The sequence below is a fragment of the Octopus sinensis genome, linkage group LG5, assembly GCF_006345805.1.
Source record: "Octopus sinensis linkage group LG5, ASM634580v1, whole genome shotgun sequence".
Classification (NCBI taxonomy): Eukaryota; Metazoa; Mollusca; class Cephalopoda; order Octopoda; family Octopodidae; genus Octopus; species Octopus sinensis.
Genome location: NC_043001.1, coordinates 52,218,360 through 52,223,644, shown reverse-complemented (window position 1 = coordinate 52,223,644; position 5,285 = coordinate 52,218,360). Strand labels below are relative to the sequence as shown.

Sequence of the window (5,285 nt, the reverse complement as noted above, 5' to 3'; positions counted from 1 at the left end):
GTGTGACAGTAATCATTAATGTAACAAAACCCATTTGGGTTTGTTTTTTTTTGGGGGGGGTGCGGTTTGCTTGTTGATTTGCTTTGTATCCCCTCGTTCGTCTTTGCGGTTGTTTATGTCAACGAAAGGTACAGCCAAGTGACCAAACCTAATCTGGGAATATAATTGTATATCTGAAACCCAGCTAAATTATATTCTTATTTATGAAAATTTAAGAAGTTTACGGACATATCACTTTGAAAACACCGGTTCTCGTCCGATCACCGAAGTTAAGCAAAGTCGAGCCTAGTTAGTACTTAGATAGGTGACCGCTTGGGAAATCTAGGTGCCGGAAACGTCTTTTAATAAAGCGCAGGAGTAATTGCGTGGTAAGTAGCTTGCTTACCTACCAATGGTTCCGGGATCAGTCCAACTGCGTGGCATGTTGGGCAAGTGAATTCTACTATAGCTTCGGGGCGACCAAAGCCTTGTGAGTGAATTTGGTACACGGAAACTGAAAGAAGCCCGTCGTATATATGTATATATATAGATTATGTGTGTGTGTGTTTGTGTGTCTGTGTTTGTCCCCCAGCATCGCTTAACAACCGATGCTGGTGTGTTTGCGTCCCCGCCACGTAGCGGTTCGGCAAAAGAGACCGATAGAATAAATACTAGGCTTACAAAGAATAAGTCTTGGGGTAGATTTCTTCGACTAAAGGCGGTGCTCCAGCATGGCCGCAGTCAACTGACTGAAACAAGTATAAGAGTAAGTGGCTTTGTGAAACAAATATATTAGTTAATATTTCCAAGTTACAAAAAGAAATAGAGAAATGTTAACCGTAAATTTACTTTTCAATATCTCGATATTTCATTTTATTTACTGCTTTTGCTTTTACTTCTGATGTTTATGAACAATTTAACGATATTAAATACTTTCTTTTGACTGAGCAAACTAGATAATAAACATGTTATATTCAATTAGATACTACACTGCAAGTTTATTCCATATCACTTTCAGTAAATTTGTTTCCAGATATAAAGTAATAAAATTATGGAGTATTTCTTCAAAATATTCAAAATTAAGTAGAATAAATATTTTTATTTTGACTAGATATTCTATGTATCTCTAGTTAGGTAATTTTTTCTCGTCATATTTATTTAGACAGACGTTCGAATATTCATTATTTTTTAGTTATTATTATTTTTTTTTTTACTTCGGAAAATCTATACTTGTTTACACCTTCATGAAAGTTTGAAATTGGAGATCTATTTACAATTAGATTCAGTAGTGTAGTACATATAAATTTATAATAATACACTATTGACAGAAAATGGGTAACTCAGAATGTAAGTCTTATTCTTAATTAAAGTTAAGTTATATATTGTTTTTTACTCGAATGTCCCGATGTTAGATTCTCGTCAATTTTGAAGCCTTGAAACTTTGTTTAAGTTGTTTGTTGTTGTTGGGAAAAACATGTAAGCTACAGCTGCTGATTTCATTATCCTCTCACAGAAATATCCTTTGTACCTAATCAAAAACCTTGTAGAATTAAGATCTCATGAACTCAATGTTTCAAATGCATTGAAACAAAAGTTTTATAAATTGCTTCTCAAATAAAACCTATAGATAAATACATAAGCAATAAAGGAAGCATTATTAGAAACACAAGTTGTAATATTAAGCTTCATAACCTACCAACAAACTTCAGTTTTAACGAATAATCAAGTTTCTATTAAAAGTCTATAGTTTCACCTATTCATTTGCAGTATCGTTTTTTATAATTTCAGACTATTCTGATAAATAACCTTATCCTGTATCACGTTCGAATTACTCTTCTCCACCACAGATACAGTTCGCGTTAAATTTTGTCGACGAAAAGGTGACAGAAATGTGAAACAAGTATGTTGGCCGATTTTACCTTTTTTTCTTAATCTCGTCATATTCTTCATTGGCTTATAGTCTCTAATTAGGACAGCACTTGGAGAGGACAGAGGAAACTATATCTAATTAGACATATTTACATTAAAACACGCAATAACGGTAATATTTCATGAGATTTATTTGTGATAGATATGTCAACGAGAAGACTCAAATGAAAGAAAAGCACGGTTGTTATTTTGTAGGTAATTCAGTGCCAGACATTGTGACTCTTCTAAACTAAGTTGTCAGATTGAGGTTGTAGAGTTCTAAACATTTATCGGCTTCGATATGTCGATTAACTCAAAGCTGGCGAGCTGGCAGAACCGTTACACGCCGGAGGAAATGCTTAGCGACATTTCGTTCTTGATTACGTTTTGAGTTCAAATTTCACCGTAGTCGACTTTACTGTACACTCTTTTGGGGTCGATAAAATAAGTACCATTTAAGTTGATGCAATCGCCTTACTCCCTACACTGAAGTTGCTAGCCGGGGTCGATTTTGCCTTTCATCTCTTTGGAGTCGATAAAATGAGTACCAGTTGAACACTGGCAGGGTCGATATAATCGACTTAACCAGTCCCTCGAAATAGCTGGCCTTGTGCCAAAATTTGAAACCGATACTTAGATTCATTTCGGTAGATATTAGTTGCTGGTTGAATTCAGTGAGTTAACATGTCGGCAGTTACTGACTTCTTAATTGTTAATTAGAATGTGAAACCGAAAGAAATTAGTTACGTGCTTCGGCAGCAATTATTTCATAGTTCATGTACGATTTTGATAAGTTTACTTGCAACGAAAAAGGAACAGCCTACATTTTTTCGTCGTTGCTTTTCATCCTACAAAGAAAAGATGTAAAAGGCTGTCGCTTCTGTCGGAAGGCAGCAAAGCTCAGAATGAAATGAAGTGAAGGAGTGATACGAGCGAGTAAAGTGAATAACCAATGAGAAGTAGTGTATGTAGAGAGAGGAAGTAAAAGATGAAAGAAGTAAGTTTTCAGTAAGTAGAGATAGTGCTCAAGTAAAGACAGGGAAAAGGGAAAACGTAGTAGAAATAATGGTAACAAAGAGTAAAAGCACACCTAGAAATTAAAACAAACGAAGTAAATTGAAAGCATGAATAATTGGTAGAATTCTGAAAAGAAGTGGATACGCGAGGAAGACAATTGAAGTGAGCGCGGCCAAAAGAGCGTAAGGTGGAATGGAGAATAAATGTAAGACTTTAAAACATGAACTTTGGATTTCGGGCAGTCGAGCAATGATCACCAGCAGGGTTATAGTAGCTGAAATAATAGTGTCACACATATAGAAATAACTTCAATGATATGCCCACGCAAGTACGTAGCTCTAACTGCAAGCTTAAAGACAAGCAAAAAAATTCCGCTTTGGGAAAAATTGTGATAAAGGGGAAAGAAAGATTGTAGAAGATAGCTTGCTGGACGGAACCATTTGGTGCTGGGCAATACCGAAAAGCGGTGATCTATATGTACATAACCAGCCAATAAGAGATACCTGGATAGATGTGAGGCTTCCTTTGTTTCTTTGTGTCTGCTGGTCTTATTTGAACAATAGTGTTGGGGAACGACACATACTGAAAGGTGGATAGAAAATTTGTCGGTTTGTGGTGAGTTACATATCTAAGGACAGGGGGAAAATTGCTACGGATACCGATTAGATACCCATGGAAACTATTACCATGTCAGTAACTTATATTGTCTCTCTATAATGCATTGTAAAGCCCCTGTGTTCTGTAGTACATTACTTTAGAGAAAATACAGTCAATATAGCTGATCATGTTCACAATATACTTGAATCCACGTAGAATTGTTGAGAGGTGAAGAAAAAATATGACACTATCTTGGGCTGGGAGAAAACCTGACTAGAACATTAAGTAATGCCTCTCCTCCTGTACTTTTTAAAACGGAAGTTTGAACTGACTAACTTCATGTTGCCAATTCTCTGCTTCGAAATCCTGCAAGATCTATAACTTCAAACGAATCTAATTACTTTTTATAAGGATTGAATCTATGCTTGCAGATGGGTGTGCTTAATGAATGCTTTCAACAGGTATTGTGTGCTAGTAAGTAAATTGGCATGAGAAATATTACTCATTTAGTGTAAATCGATTCAACGAAGAGTTTAATTTACTTAGAATATATTATCAGAGTATTGTTTTGTAGTTAGCGTTGTTTCGCTTCAGATCAAACCTAAGTGGACAGACCTATGACAGACCTATGATCAAAAGCTTTCTAACAATGACTATCTATCTTTTCATGTTTCTTTCAAACTACATTATCCAGGATTACTTCCCTTTGTTTTCATTCTGTCTGTGCCGATCCTGTCTTTTCAGTTTGCATTCTACCATATTCTTCTTCGTTGTGACGTTGATTTTAATTTCACAATTCTAATTGAATAGACCGATGAACAAAGGTAGTTCAGATGCAACCATCCCATTTTTTTATTCAGATAACATTCATCTAAGATCATATTATCTATTATGTCCTTCAATTTTAAGATGTGATTGACAGAAGATTTGACTGAGTTAGACTGTGTAGCAAGAAGTACGTCCTAAAATATGTACTAGAGCCGATTTATTCGACTAAACCCATTACGGCTGTGCCACAGCATGGCCGCTGTCCAATCATTGGAACAAGTAAATAAAAGATGAGATATGGAACAACCACTGTAATATTTTGTCAATCCTAATTTAGCAGTGCAAAAATATAAAAATTACATTATATTCAAAATAATGCCTGAAGCAAAACGTAAATTTGTTAGTATCTGTTACTTGTATTTGAAATTCATTTATAATCTAAAGAATTTTCTGGTCTTTTAGTAAATAATTTCATCATTTTGTAATGTAATAAATTTTATGACATTTTACTTAATAATTCCTATTTATTGTTAATTCTTTTGTTTCTAAAATCTGCGTTAATCCCATTTAGAAAATAAATGTAAAGAAATTCTGTAAGCAAGGAAGTAAGTACACTTTACTAAGAATTACGTTTATCTTATTGCAAGATTTTGCCTGCTGAAAAGAAGGATTCCGCATTCCAGATCTGCGCGACTTTGTATAGACCGAAGTAGTTAACATTGAAATCATCTGAAGTTAATCTGGTTGTTTTATTGGTTGGTAGATTAAAATTTCTGACATTCAAAACGAGAAAAAAATAAATTTCTAGCTGTAGTTTGGAACACTAGATGCAAATTGCATATTTGACATCAGATAACCGGGGATTTGATACTAGGCAACGGTGATGAAGCTATAACTTCAGAGAACGACCTCTTAATGCAATAATGACAGAATTATTGCTACATGGTGTTGTACAGTTACGACAGAAAACATTCTACAGCAGAGAAAGTTCAAGACAATTTGTTTCAAAAGCAAAA

At 34.7% G+C, this 5,285-nt stretch overlaps 1 non-coding gene across 1 annotated transcript; it reads left to right on the top strand.

Moving 5' to 3' along the window:
• Positions 1 to 218: 218 nt before the first annotated feature.
• On the top strand, positions 219 to 337 carry LOC115212458. The gene has a single exon (XR_003881737.1). It is a non-coding gene; the product is annotated as a 5S ribosomal RNA (ribosomal RNA).
• The last annotated feature ends 4,948 nt before the right edge of the window (positions 338 to 5,285 follow it).